Here is a 16,589-nt window from a genome sequence, read left to right as displayed (position 1 = left end):
GATGTGTTAATAAATCCGAGTTAAACAAATTTATTAGTGTATGAAATTACTATAAGACATTGCTTAGTAGACCAGAACAAAATCCATTCGCACACATGCATGCACACACACGCGTGCGCGCACACACACTAGTATAAAATGTGCACCTTACAGTTTTCCACAAGGTAGGAATGGTAAACAACTGGTTTAAAAAACATGCGAGGAGGGGACTGAGCCACAAAGGACTGCTCTTTGACAGACTAGGACTAAACACCCAACACTTTGCCACCGCCTCTGTGGGGCTACTCATCATCGCTGTGTCTGCTGCTGCTCTCCGTCCACCATAGAGAAGAAGACGTTACTGACCACCTCGTGAGTCCAGAGTGAGACTGCTGTTGACTCAGCTTGGTGTCAGGTCAGCATGCCACTTCCACGGTTACTGGTCACTGTCCACTGCACAGCCACAAACTGAATGGTGGGAAAGCACTGTTCTTGTAACTTACTTTAACTTACCTGCCAGATACTTCCTGCACGTACCTTGGCCCTCCCAGTGTCCCAAACACACGAGATAACACTCCTGGAAAATGAAAGATGACTGTGAAGACCATGTCTTACATATAGAAAATAGTGTCACACCCCTCCACCCCCATGGACCAATAAGGATCAAGCCTCCTCCTCTCCCCCTAGTCTTAATATAAATCCAGCTGCATGAGCATGTTAATTCTTGTTCTGTTAGCCATATTGGAAGGTATAATAAAAGTCCTTGAGAGAGGTGCAGCAAAAACATCCTAGAAAATGATGTCAGTGGTAGTGGGTTCACCCAGTCAGCATGGGAAATATAGGTTGTAATTCGAATTGAAAAAAGGCGAAGAAAGGACATGAGTCGTCATCATAGGGCCCACATAACTGAGAGACAAATGTATATAAGCATCTTGTTAAAACCATTTTAGTGCACAAGACACCCGTGGAAGTGCGAAGGCAGCTAGGGATTTATTAGCCAGGGAACGATGTGTACAAGAATGCAGAAATGACAGCTGGATGTGTGAGTGAGGTTCCATCGACCTCAGATGAAGGATGGGACATGCATATGCCACATATAACAAAGTATCTATTCGAAGCTGATCGATCCTCCACTTTGTGAGAATATGTGCAATCCACCCAACGGGACTGATGTCCTGCCAGCATGAAGTGCAGACACACACCTCCATTTTTGACAATGTATGTATCTTTTTATAAATTTGTTAGTATCATTATTAATTTTTAACTAATGCATACCATGTCATGCACTCCTATCCTGCCGCTGCTGCGATCTGATCGACAGACCTCTGCCTATCTGCCCAACACTGACAGCCAACAATCTACCACCTGCCTGCTATACTGATGTACTGTTGTTGAAACGCTGGTAATTGCTGTGTCGTTTGACGAGTCAAACTTTTTTTGTTCTCACGCAAAATATTCTCCTAGCGCGCTAATGGACTATTTATTCCCCACTTTGTTACATGAATGCACATTTCGTTAGAGTCTATATTTTCTAAAATTTGTAACTTTTTTTTCAGTTGAACCGAGGCCTTCTGTCAAGTTTGCAACCGTCATTTGATCTTCTGACTGAAAGGGGTCTAAAGAATTAGGTTGTTCAATACTGTCCTCTTGCTCAAACATTTCTATAAGCTCATCGTTTTTCAGTTGCTGATTGTATGAATCCATCAGTTCTTGAACCTCATCACTATCCCCCTGTCTGGCAAGAGCGTCACATAATCAATTTGATCAGGATCTGGAGTTGATTCCCCCTGGTTTCCACTGGTGAATAAAATTGGACACAGTTTTTCCAGACGCCATTTAATTTTTTTGTGAAATTTCATTGCAAAATTATCCAGTAATTCTCACGGCATCCAATACATTGAATTGCTTGCAAAAGTCTTTAACAAAGAGCTCGTCGTTCTGTCTCATAGCTCCATGCAGGCGCGCAAACGATTGTCTAATATAGTAAGCTTTAAATGTTTTGATGACTTCCTGGCCCATCGGTTGAAGCAAGCTGATTGTATTCGGTGCCAAAAATACAACTGTGGCAAGTTAGTCGAAATTAGTTAGAGTAACAGGAGGATGACCTGATGGATTGTCGACTAATAGCATCACTTAAAATGGGTATTATTTTAATTGGCAATAACGTTCGACTTCGGGTATGAAGTGACAACCAAACCAGTCCTCAAAAAGGGAAGCTGTCGCTCAATCCTTAGCATATGACCTCCAAATCACGGGCAACCCAGATTTAGATGTATTTTTAAGGCTGCTGGATTTTCTGAGCGATAAACTGAGTGTGGTTTTAATTTACAATCACCAGCTGCATTCGTGCCAACCGTCACTGTCTATCGATCTTTGGTTGCTTTAAAATCTGGAAAGGTTTTCTCTTCACTCGCAATAAAAGTTCTTTTAGGTATCTTCCTCCAGAACAAGCCAGTTTCATCTATGTTGAATATGGTTTGGCTGTTATAACCACCTTCTTCTATCACTGCCTTGATTTTCTTTGGACAGAGCGACGCAATCTCTTTATCAGCTCTTGCAGCTCTTTCAAGGCCAATTACAACGGATTTTGAATCGGCTAACCCGGCCATTACTAGCTTGAAACATTTCATCTTTGGCCGACCACCCCCCCACCCTCCCAAGCTTCTTTCAGTCTCTCAAAAATCAGCTTAGTGTAAGCGCTCGCCAAGTTCAGATCAACAGGACTATTTTTCACCCGTACTTGATTATCACATCATAATTTTAACATCGTTTGCATGTGAGCGATAATATCCCGATTTTTACACACGATACTTGAATTCAAATGCTTAGCCTTTTTCATAGCTTCGATAGTTTTTCCTTTACGTTTTATAAATTCTGTTGAGACTGTTGGTTTCAGTACATCACCCTTCTTTGTCAATTGACAATTTTTAATTTTTGATAATATTAAGTTTACATTAGTTTCATGGAAATAAATCAGTTCTGCTTCATTGGTATGACAGTATCTGTCAATGAAGCCAGCGCTCTGAATGAAACGGTCATGCACGAAACACGTCCGAACCCGTCGTAAGCCATACACTGTGGGTGGAGTGGAGGAACAGAGGTCCGATGCGCTCAAACAGACGAATCGCGCAACTACGAGTTTACGTAAAACAGGATGGCATAAGTCGGGGTATTACTGCATTTGCAAACCTGTACATATGCTGTTCTTGTTCATATGCAATGAAGCTGAACAATACAGTTTGTCGTAAATCTGGACAGCCAGACAACATGTAGCAGGCTAGCTGCTTCTCGCGTCGGAGTAGGTGTGCAGTAAGCTATGGGAGGGATTCTTCAGTATCACGGCGAGTGCAGAGTGAAGAATCATTACTGAAAAAAGTATTCCTTATTATTCGACATCACTCCGACGAAACTGGCCCAGGACCTGGTTGCAGCTAGTTAGCACGAATAGCGTGTGCTGAGACAGCGGAATGTGACAAGAACGTGAGGCTGAACACAGCCCTGTTTGTTGGATGAGGACGGAAAAAATCGTTATCATGTTAGAGAAGGAGTCATCACAGCGTTCACTAGCAGTTAGCAAATCAGTTCAAAGTTAACTCACAGCTTTTGGGACTGTGTCTTTATCTCTAAAGAAATTCGCACAGCGCTTGTTAGGTAACCTGGAAAGTAATGGGTAGGACAAAGTACACGGTTCACTTTAATTTACTTACTGAAGTCTGCCCTTTAGAACTGTCCATTACCATGAGGTTTGTAAATATGATTCGAAATAAAGAATTACTTGTGTTTCATGAAAGCAATATTGATAATGTATGTGACGAGTTGTGAATTGATATCTCTGGAGGAAAATAACAACAATGTTATTGGTTGCTGAGCATGGCAGTAATTATTTGGTTTACCACCCTCTCACTTAACCTCAGCCTTTGATTTCTTTGCAGCGTGCGCAGCAGTTAGTGGACGCTGGGAAGTTCGGCTGCTACCTCTTCATCATGCTCGCTCAGCTGTTCGTCTTCTGCTGGTTCGGTGACGACCTCATAACAGAGGTGAGGCGCTTACTGAGTAACAGCTGTGCTGCAGTGTCACTTACTGGATGAAATGCTTTGCATTTCCTGGCAACGTACATACGCGGCTGAAAAAAGTGCAGGTACTCACGGGAGCGGACCACCAGCAAATCTTAATATGAGAACTGGAATACCTTGGTATTTTCATGTAAAATATCTCCACTAACCGAATACCTTCATTCCTCATTAATATGGATGTTCATCGTAAATGTGGTGCTGAATCAAATACTTTCCGGATGTCAAGAATACTGGACCTATCAGACCGCCTTCACCCACGGATTTCTGGATATCATTAGAGAAAAGCGGAAATAGGATTTCACTTGACCCATACTATCGGAATCCATGATGCTTATCTTAGAATACGTCATTCTGCACAATATATGTCATTATTATTGAGGTCAGAAAATATTCTTCGATTCTGTGACACATTGACATCAAAGATCTTGGACGATACTTTTGTGAATCACTTCCGCTACTCTCCTTATAGATGGGCGTCATCTGTGCTTTGTTCTGACGACTGGGCTCAGTTTTTTGTTTGAGGAATCTACGGTGTAGTGTGGTTAAAAGAGCGTCTACCTCAGCTGGAAATTAAGATCTGAATCTGATGGGGACCCATTCGCCCCTGCAGCGTTGCTCAATTCTCGCAATTTCAACTGTTTCTCAACACCACTAATGTTTATTTCACTCATATTTTCTGTGCTGCAAGAATTAAATTGGACCAGTATTCATGGATTTTCGTTTGTAAAGGAATATTTGAGAGAGAACTTCACCATTTATGCTTTTTCTTACCGACCCACAAATCCAGCAGCTGAGTCATCCACGAGTGCCTGAACATTAACTTTGGTGCCACTTGATAGACATATAATATTGAAGTATGGTGGTCGCTGAAGACTTCAGGCATTGTCCTCTTGACATCCGAACTCGATTCATTCACCATTTCTATCTATAGCCATATCGCTTGTTTGACGCCTATCATGCAGTAGTCTCCGATCCTTAGAAGTTTATTTTGGTGGTTATAAGAAACATGGATGGTCCCTTGGCCCATGGACTGTTCCTAGGTTCATATATATCCAGCAATGATCAACTACTCTTTTAAATAAGAGACACAGTTCTTCTATAATCTCCCGTCCGGAGCTAAATGTTTCAAGTCCTGATTGCCTCTTTATCTAGTTGTCTGAACCAATAACTCTTTCTGCTTGTGTTAGTTGCCCTGTATACTTTGTTAATTATTCTTGCTTCAACTGCCATGTGATCTCTGATACCAGATTCGATGTGGAGAGCCTCAAAGAGGTCAGGTTTATTTGTTGTCGTCAGATTCAATATATTTCAGTAATGAGTGGGTTACCGAACTATCTATTCCAGAGAAGCCATTTAGTATTGTTTTGCTGGATATCTGGTTACGTCCACCACTAACAAAATTATAATGATCCCAATGGACTGTTGGATGAACAAAGTCTCTTTCAGTGTAAAATTATGAGTAGGAAACGCATGTGTTAGCGAACTGGTGTTTTCGCTAAAAAATTTTGGCTACATCTGGGGATGAGTATAGTGGTCGACAGAAAGATCCAATTATAAGTTTATGTCCATCTTTGGTACTGAGCTCTGCTGAAACAGCCCCAAAAGCAGCTTTAACGTCTGTCTTTGAGTTTGACATCTACTGTGACTAATATTCTCGTTCCGTTTCCGATTAGCCTGTCCTTTCGATACACTCTTTCATTAGCCCCAAACATCTTACCGCTATAAATTTTGGGTTTTAACCAACTCTCTGTACCTATTATTATACAAGCTCTGTTGAATTATTTAGGATTGTTTCAAACTCTATCAGTTTGTCGTGAAAGCTTCGGCAGTTAATCACTAAGAGTTTAGTATCCTCGCCTGTGGGAAAGGGAGAGGCGGGATTTCTTTGGATCTTATACTACTGTATTTTCTACAGCTACCGTTATTTCGAGTGGGGTGAGAGTTGCAAAATCTAAAAAAAAGAAAGAAAACAATATGTACACTCCATACAAAGTTATCTACCTGAATAGCAGTCCCTGATGTTTAGTGCTTTATTACAGCTTCAATAAAATAAATTCAATACGAATTTTGATGGTGATTTGACGGTTTACAAAGTACCTCATTCATATAGCTCTGGGGATTATGATGAAGTTTGACAGACGTTGAACCCTAGCTACATTATAGGTGGCCACTGGCCTAGAGTGCATGATTTCATATGTGCATGTTGCATAGATGCACGGGCAGGATTTTGAGTCAGCAGTAACCTGATACGCTATTATATCAGCAAGACAACCAAAACCAGCAAAAATTCTGCATCATCAGTAAAACACAGAAACACACACAGACACACACAGACGCAGACACACATACGCGCGCACACACACACACACACACACACACACACACACACACACACAGAACACTTACATCAATGTTATCACCACAGAAACGGACAGTGCATGTACCCACAACTTGACATTGGGTGTCAGCTACTGCTCCCTAAAACTGAGTTGTAAATCACAAGTAGACAGTGTGTATGCCATAATCTGATTTATAGAACCAAAATATTGTTTGTATTATTTTTCAAAATGGAGGTCACTACTAAATTCATCCACCATACATTGCAATTTTAGAAATAAGTAGCAAATGAAATACTAATAAACTGCCGGTATGTTGAGATGTTACAGTAAATTGTAACGAAGTGTCCCATACATAGCTATGTTACAGCAAAACTGGAACAAGTTGCCTATATTACAGTATAATGGTAAAAAAATTGTCCGCAGTTATCGTGAAATTGTAACAAATTGTCCCATTTTAAACAAAGTTATAGCATATCACCCCATGTTACAGAAAAACTGTTACACTTGTGCAAGTGGACTGTCACTGTTGCTGTGGTTGTTACATTCAGTTGTAATCTAACTATGACTTCAGGGTTCTAAAATCCATTTGTGATTGAAAAATTATTACTTGCATAGCATATGGGAAGTGTATCCTCGTTTATGTAATTGACGTGTTGCGTCAGGCAGAAATGGAGAATTCAGTTAGTCACATCCACTTAATGGCATGTTGTTAAGCTACTTCAGGTGCCAATGACATCCCCGCCCCCCTCTCTCTCCTGTTTCATTTGTGAGTGGGACGTGGGAAGAGAGAACGTCGCCAAAATTATGCAAGTACTCTGATTTCTTTGATTTTGGCCATTCCACGACGTGTGTGGGGGATGAAGTAATAATTTTCTTGACACTCTTTTTAGAATGTATGTCATCAAAATTTCGAAAGCAAACCTCTCCATGACGCACAATGTCTCTCTTGTACCATGTGACACTAGAATTTGTTAAGCATCTCCATAATGTTATCACACCAACTAAAAGATCCCTTTATGTAGTGCTCTGCTCTCCGATTGCTCATTTCTGTCTTTTATATTAATACTGCCTGCTTGATCTTCCCACACTAACAAGGAATGCTCAAAATTTTTTCGAACACTCATTTTATAAGCTGCTTTTTAACTGGATGAATTAGTTTACTTAAGATATTTCCAAAGAATCTGACTTCCCTACAGCTAATTTTGTGTGATCATCCCATCTTATATTACGCCCAAATATATTACAGCTGTAATTGTTTCTTGTGACTCGTAACCTTTAACATAATTGACAATAAAGGATCATTCCATTGATTTAGCTCACGGTTAAGTACGAGTTTTTGGACCAACTGTCGATCCTCTACACGTTCTCTTGTATTTCGCTGCAGTCTCTTGGTGTTGCGTGCAGAACAGAGAGGGAGCGTACTTTACAGAACTGATGAAAAGAAGTTGGTAAGACGAAACGCAGTGCTAAAGTGTGCATCAAAGAAAAGGGTGTACCGGCAAGGCCAGAATCATAAGTTTCGGATTGTGCTTGTGCGAGGAGATGCTTCGATATTGTACCAGCATAAACATGAGAGAAGCTCTTTGTTGATTTCTGGAATCTAAGTAACTATGATCTTTAAAATTCTTATGTATGTTTGTATATATGAATCTTGTCAAGAGGAGGTATACTGATGGTCCAGAGAGAAGTAGACGCCAGACACTCAACATCTATAAGATTATCGTAGGTGAAGTAGATGTTCACATTTGTAAGAAAGTTTTTATAGTAATCTTCGATATACGCAGCGGACGCTTGTGTCGTGTGAATCAACAGAAGAAAACATTGGAACTCCTCAGCTAAGTTTCTGTGTTTGTTAATATTATTATGACATTGATTACAGGCCTGGATTTATGTGAAACATGATATTAACAGCTAAATGTTTTATTCGCGGCTAAGCGTGGGAGACATAACAAACGTCCAAATAAATGCAGCGAGGAGGACCAGGAATTTACACGGGCTCGTATAAAAAGATTTTCTTACGCAGTCAAGTCTCTGCTCCAGGGGCTCGTATAAAAAGATTTTCTTACGCAGTCAAGTCTCTGCTCCAGGAAAAATAATCCAAACATACCATATTTGCGTGTTGATCTAAACTTTAGCAAGATGTGCAGTCTTTATCAAGAAAAGCGCAAAGAGATCTACAAGGAACCCCTTAGCGTAGGCATGTATCGTAAAATATTTTATCAATTTTTTAGTAGTCGCTTTGAAATACCAAATAGTGACACTTGCCAGGTTTGTGATCACCTTAAGATACAAGTTTTATCTGACAAAAACGGTCAGAAGAAGAATGAACTACAGGCAAAAATGAACTTTCATCTTAAACAGCCAAGTATTGCCTATGAAAATCTGATATCGAACACAGAATATTTAAGAACTAAGAATTCTGTTATGGTCGTTGTTTTCAACATGCAACAATGTCTACCTACGCTCCAATTATCTATAGGAATCGCATTCTATGAATGCTAGCTGTGGACATTTAACTTCCCGGTACATAATGTAGCTAATAATAATAATGTCGTGCGACGAGGGCCTCCCGTCGGGTAGACCATTCGCCTGGTGCAAGTTTTTCGATTTGACGCCACTTAGGCGACTTGCGCGTCTATGGGGATGAAATGATGATGATTAGGACAACACAACACCCAGTCCCTGAGCGGAGAAAATCTCCGACCCAGCCGGAAATCGAACCAGGGACCTTAGGATTGACATTCCGTCGCGGTGACCACTCAGCTACCGGGGGCGGACACATAATGTACCTAATAATGATGTAACAATGTTTATATAGTTGGAGGAAGCAGCTGGTAGGGGGCCATATGACATTGTTTCATGTCTTAAGCAGTATATTATAGCATAGATTTCTGACAATGTACGTCATCTTATTGTGTCTTCAGACTCTTGAACTGGCCGAAATAAAAACTGCTCTTTTGTTAGCTTCTTAACACAATCAGGGAGATTAGATGGTGTGGAACTTAAGTATCTAGTACCTGGTTATACGTATTTAGCGTGTGACCGCGACTTTGGATTAGTCAGGAAAAAAAGGCAAGGTTCCTTTTATTTATGTTCCAGGTCATTGGAGGGAACTCGTTAGGAAGACAAGAGTAAAGAAATGTTTCAGTGTTGTAAAAATGACAGGAGCCATGTTTTTTATTGTAAAACTTCTTGATAGGTACAGAGATGAGTAATATCTGAATCTGGGCAGAAGGTATTATTAAGTAATATTACATATTTGGAAATTATGAAAGATCACCCTTTTACATTTTTCTGTAATATAGTTATATATATTTATCGTAGTCTTGTGAATTTTGATACTATAGGTACTAGAAAGAAGGAATACCAGGTAGGCGCTTCATTACAGTCTGACACTTCCTCTCACACATGATGGTCCCAAGACACGTAAAACCCTAAAGAATTTACAGGATTTACTACATTACATTCCACCAATTCACCATGAGTATTATAGGAACATTAAATCTGACATTTTTCCAAATAAAAAGGCTGTCTCTGTTGCAGGTATTTATTTTAAAATTGACGCTAGTGGCGCTTCTTCAGAATTTATGTAAATTATCTTATTGGGTTTGTATTACATAAAGTTGTAACCGCGAACTTCCTAAGTAACTATTGACTTAAGCAACTTAGAAAAAGAACTTACCTTATCGTAAACCGCGTTAGTCAACATTTTTCGCAAACCCACAACAAGTGATGCTGTTATCCATGCATCCTCGCGTCACCCTGTAGCTCATAAAGTTTCTTTTTGTCCATAATTTATCGAGCAACTAGTACTCCGCTAAGTCACGAATTTTTAAAACTGAAAGTGGATGGTCTGGAATACATCGCGTACTCTAATGGCTATAGCTCCAATCTTGAAGATGGGATGCACCGCTCGAAATCAACCAGTATGAATAATGTGCTCCATAATTCTCACGATACGTCTGAGTGTACTTAATTGAGGTGCGTAAGTCATGGGATACCTCCTAATATCATGCAGGACCTCCTTTTGCCAAGCGTAGTGCAACAACTCAAGACGCCTGCAGAAATATTGAGCCATGTTGACTCTATAGCCGTATACAATTGCGAAAGCGTTACCGGTGCAGAATTTTGTGCACGAACTGATCTCTCGATTATGTCCCATAAATGTTCGATGGGATTCATGTCGGGCGATCTGGGTGGCCAAATAATTCGCTCGAATACTCCAGAATGTTCTGATATGTCGCATTGTCATCCATAAAAATTTCGTCGTAGTTCGGGAACATGAAGTCCATGAACGGCTGTAAACGTTGATCTAGTAGCCGAACATAACCATTTCTAGTCAATGATCGGTTCAGCTGAACCAGAGGAACCAGTATATTCCATGTAAACACAGCCCACACCATCATGGAGCCACCAGCCAACACCTGCTTCCACAGTGCCTTGTTGACAACGTTTGTCCATGGCTTCGCGGTATCTGCGCCACACTTGAAATCTGCCAACAGCTCTCACCAACGGAAATCGAGACTTATTTGGTCAGGCTGTAGTTTTGGGTCCAGCCGACTTGGTCACGAGCCCAGGAGAGGCGCTGCAGGCGATGTCATGCTGTTAGCAAAGGCACTAGCGTCGGTCGTCTGCTGCCATAGCCTATTAACACCAAATGTCCTAATGAATAAGTTCGTCCTATGTCCCACATTGCCGGCCGAAGTGGCCGTGCGGTTAAAGGCGCTGCAGTCTGGAACCGCAAGACCGCTACGGTCGCAGGTTCGAATCCTTCTGAGTCCCATAGTGCTCAGAGCCATTTGAACCATTTTGTCCCACATTGATTTCTGCGATTATTTTACACAGTGTAGCTTGTCTGTTAAACACTGACAACTCTACGCCAACGCCGCTGCTCTCGGTCTTTAAGCGAAACGCCGTCAGCCACTGTGTTGTCTGTGGTCAGAGGCAATGCCTGAAATGTGCTGTTCTCGGCATACTCTTGACGCTATGAATCTCTGAATTCTCTAACGATTTCCGAAATGGTATGTCCCATGCCTTTAGCTCCAACTACCATTCTGCGTTCAAGGTCTGTTAATTCCGGCCATAATCACGTCGGAAACATTTTCACATGAATGGCCTGAATACAAATGACAACTCTGCCTATGCACTGTCCTTCTATACCTTGTCTACACGTGACTATCGTCACCTGTCTTCGTGCGTATCTCTAGCCCATGACTTTTGTTACCTTAGTTTATATCAGTTTGTCATTTGTGGATAACGTATCATACAGGCTTGCACATCTTCTTAAGAAGTATGGCGTTAGAATCTCATGTTTCACTTGGGATCGGATTCAGTATCAGCTTCTCCATACCGTACTACGTAGACGAGATCTTGGGTCACAAACTGACATGCGCCTAATGACCTCCTGCATGCATCGGACAGACGGTACGTGACATTAGAAGAAGTTTTCGTGAGCTCTTACTCACTAGAAGGGCGACTTTAAAAACAATTCTTCGTTAAAGGTTAACAAACACTCCTAAACAAAAATAGATTCCTTGCAAATCCTTCACTTGGCAACTAAGTCTAAAAGTTAACTCTCTAGAGAAGTTCGGCATAATAAATTTTTTGAAGCATTCGATAGAGTCTCAATGAGCCGCTTGTCACTAAGAACAAAATTTTTTATGATACTATGGTGACAGCTATACGAAAATTTCTGTAACCATAGCCTCTATGGCTAAGTAAACACGAACAGGATTTCCGTTTGTCACCCGCCACTGTGACTTTGGGTTTACTCCTTTGATTTTCAACTTCATATTGCTTTTAACTACTTTTAAGACGTTATTTAAAATCATAAATTTATTTAAACTATGTACTTCTGCCATTATCCTGTACTATTGTCTTTAATTATCTTTAAATTTGTAAACGATGGCGACATGCTAGTCACAACCAGTGCCATCGCTTGGCACTTAAATCAGCTGTTCGTTGACATTAGATCAGTAGGCAGCTAGCTGTCGCAGCGAACTCGCTGCTTAGCGCAGTTTTTGTTTACTGTTTTGGGATATGACTATTCACCGCACGACTATGCGCAATTTGGTAAATGTGACCACCTAATAATTCCCGACTAGGTTGTTCGTGGCCATACGTGAGGAATGTCCTTTCTGTTAGTTATCAGTTTTTGAAAGAATTGAAAAAAAAAGTTCGTTTACCATTTCGGGCTTCCGGTTTTGTATATGACGACTGCGGTTAACCTTCGTTCAGTGTTTACTTTTTGATTAGTGCAGTTTGTGCTGTCTAAGGCAAGTCCTTTTTATAAATAACTTAAGCCAAGAGATACTTAGTAGGAGTTGGATAGGCTCGTGGTCAGAACTTTAAGTAACACATACGTTATTCTTAATTTACAGAAATTGTAAAGATGTGCCACTAGCGTGAAACCCGTAAATTTTAATATAAGTACCTGCAACAGATACTGCCTTTTCATTCGAAAATTGGATTACATTTGCTGAACCAAGCAGGAAATTCGCAAAGAAACATATTTAGAAGCTTTCTTTGTTGGACATCGAATATGGCCATTACTCTTCAGAAAGCTAAATTTGAAATAATGAAAATAACCTCACATATTCCTTTTAATAAACCATGTACTGACGAAAAAATAGTACCAGTGCATTTACATAACTTCTTGAGAATAGGAAAAGGTCAGTTTCCACCCCAAACAATCAAGTCTACAAAGGCATTGGTACATGGTTAAATTAAGCACCTTTACTCCAAAGAGGAGGCACTTAATAAAATTGGTTACAGTGCATACCTAGGTTTGACCTAGCTACCTGAAAACTCTGTCTGACAAATTCATGGGATGGCTCTGTAGTTTCACGGGGGAATGTGCATAACCAGTTAAATTGAAGCATGCGCAAAGAGAATAGTTAATCTAACAAGTTTACAATTTAATCACCAGAAAAATACTCTTCTGAATATTTTCAATTTTTCAATGATAAGTGCATCGAGGCAATAAAGCTGGACTTAACACAGTCCTTCAGCAGAGAGTTACGTAACTGTAACTTGTCATGTAATAACACTTTAAGTCTAGTGAATCAACAAAAATTAAACGTCATGAACTCTAGAACCCCATCGCTGAATGCACAAACTCGGTTTTCCGTTGCGTCCGATTATTAACCGTATTGCTAACCTAGGGTAACGTACAGTGCATTTTGTACTGCAGATATTGCGTCAGTTTGCGTTTTTGAGAATAAATTTTCACTTAAATACAGGAATGCCGTTATCGGAGATCTTCGACGTAGAAAATTCCCGCCATCTAGCACGCTGGCTTCACTACATGTGAAAAATCTTTATAGAAATATACCAGTTGAGGAAACTATTGAAATTATGGCCGATAATTTGGCTGTAACTGGCTGGCCTATTCCTCGTCGCTAAGCGTCGGAATGGGTGAACAAAATGGTGAGGGAACGGACAGATCACGCCAAGGCGTGCGGTGAAACAGATGTTCATCCGAGTGGCCTTATGCAGCACCCCGGGCGGCCTCATGGCCACACTGCTTGCGCGCAAACGCAGCCGATCACAGGCTGCTCTGACGCCCGGATTACGCCCAGTGACGTCTGGTGCCCTTAGGCGCTGTGGCTGACGCCAGCTGCAAAGACGAGCGCGGGCCGCCTACGTCGTCAGCACTCGTGTCGGCTAAGCACCCGTGCGCGTACCCGTTGTCCCCAGTCGTGCGCTTGGCTATGTTAGCCGACGCTAGATGTCCTGATGCCGAGCAGCGATGTCCTAGTCACCCCCAAGGCGTAGACCTGGACGGTGGCCGCGCCTCCCCCAGCCGGATCGTAGACGGCTTGCAGTCCGTCGGCCGAAATCGCTCAGAGGGTGGAGCCTGACTGGATCTCAGCTACCCGCATCGGGGAAGCTTCCGCTAATAAGGACAGGTCCCGAGGGGTGGGGTAGAATTTTTGAAAGTATCTATAAAGCGATGTAGGTTCGGGTCGCGGGTATCTCACATTGCAGCCATTCACCCTGATGAGCTCTTGTGTGCGAGTGATCGACAAAAAAATCGTAATTATGCGTGACTGTACTAGGAGTTGGAGTTGATAACAATAATTAGACGGTCATTTTCGTGTAGTGCTTAGCATACAAGCCTAATGTGTTCAAATTTTTGGGTTCGAGTCTCAAATTTTATTTTTATATCTTTATCGAATGACTTTACTGCCTATTTTTATTCAATTAATTGGTTAAAATGATTTTTTTAAAATTTCAAATCCTTTGTTACGTTACTTTAATCATCGTATTAACTTCTGCATTTCCTCTTTTTTCCTATCTTTTTTTCATTTGGAATCTTAACGCATGTGAGTTTCATTATTTTTTATTGACTTCGATTTAATTTCTTCCATTTCGTTATTTTATGTTTTCGCCCACGGTACCGTGTCATTGCACCCATTACTTCTGTTCCTGATATTGATTGAAAATCGTTTTATTTATAATACCGCCTTTCATTTTCATCTTCATCTGCGTTATTTTGTTCATAGTGCAACAAGCCTTTTTGTTTTAATAGTTTGTATGACGACTAACATCCAAAAAAAGTACATCTTGTCGGTAACAAAAAATACATTTTTGACACCATCGCACAATCAGTATAATAGATTATTCCGCCCTTTGTTTTTTAACCAGTAGATTGATAATTTCAAACGTTTAATTATTATGATAGATAAATAATTAAAATCACATTTACGAAGATTACAAAAAAAAAAACAAGATAGGAAGAAAAAGTAAGAGCAAATAAAAAAGTTAATACGATGAAACTTCCTGGTAGATTAAAACTGTGTGCCGGACCGAAACTCGAACTCGGGACTTTTGCCTTTCGCGGGAAAGTGCTCTACTAGCTGAGCTATCCAAGCACGACTCACGCCCCGTCCTCACAGCTTTACTTTCGCCAGTACCTCGTCTCCTACTTTCCAAGTCTAAGTTAATACGATGATTAAAATGACGTGACAGAGGATTAGAAATTAAAAAAGAACACATTTAAACACGTCACGCTAGTACGCTAACTATTAGCTCACAGTATCCACATGACTCTCGTTATCAGTTTTAATGCTCTAGAACATTCACGTAAAATTACAAAAAAAATCGTCTATTACTCACAAATGAGGACCCACCAGAGTGAATGGCTGCACAGTAAGATACCTGCGACCATAACCTACATCACCACATAGATGATTTCAAAAAGTCGATCTCACCCCTGTGGACCTCTCATTTTAAGTCCAGCCGCTACGCCACAGGTATGGTGCACCTCGTGCTAGCATTCAGTGAGTTAATCAAATGGCTCTGAGCACTACGGGACTTAACATCTATGGTCATCAGTCCCCTAGAACTTAGAACTACTTAAACCTAACTAACCTAAGGACATCACACAACACCCAGTCATCACGAGGCAGAGAAAATCCCTGACCCCGCCGGGAATCGAACCCGGAAACCCGGGCGCGGGAAGCGAGAACGCTACCGCACGACCACGAGCTGCGGACAGTGAGTTAATCAGCGGCAGGTTGGCAACAGATTTCCATCACGAAGGGCGGATCGTGGTTTGAAACTCAAAAGCCTTCCATTCTCTCCAGTTCAAGATGCAGACAAAACAGCGGCACGACTGAATACTTTGAGCTCCTAAGCTCAATTATTTATACTATTGTAGCTACGCTCCTGACGTAATCCTACTGAACTTGATCGTACTTGTTCTGTCACCTTTTCTTAGCTCGCTCTGCACCAACGACGGGTTGATAAATATGGAATGTTTGAGTTTCTCGGTCGCATGCATGTGCCCGGTTTACAACATATTGCCTCACTCTTGGTCACACCGTGTTGTGGCGTTCGCGGTTCCATGCACCTCACCCGCGGCAAATGTAGCAAGCCCCACTGGCCGGAATGTTTTGACGTGGTGTGAACAGTACTGTCCAGTGGTTTAGTCGATTAGCGCTCCGAAATGTTATGTGGCGCAGCACGCCTCTCCTCTTTCGAAAGATTCGTTTCAAATCTTGCAAGATGAGACTTTTATTAAAATTGCACTGCGTTTTGTGAAAAGTGCAACACCGAGAAGGAATTACCCGAATAGCGCCACACTTGGTGGAAGGGGCGACGGGTGTGCAAGCAATACGTGATACGTTTTGCAGCGAGATGGGATGCAGAGCTCTCTCGTATCGGTCAGACCGGGTCGGTGTTGCGCAATGCC

Source organism: Schistocerca cancellata, chromosome 7 (genome assembly GCF_023864275.1).
Source record: "Schistocerca cancellata isolate TAMUIC-IGC-003103 chromosome 7, iqSchCanc2.1, whole genome shotgun sequence".
In the NCBI taxonomy this organism is placed as follows: Eukaryota; Metazoa; Arthropoda; class Insecta; order Orthoptera; family Acrididae; genus Schistocerca; species Schistocerca cancellata.
This window is presented reverse-complemented; position numbering follows the sequence as displayed.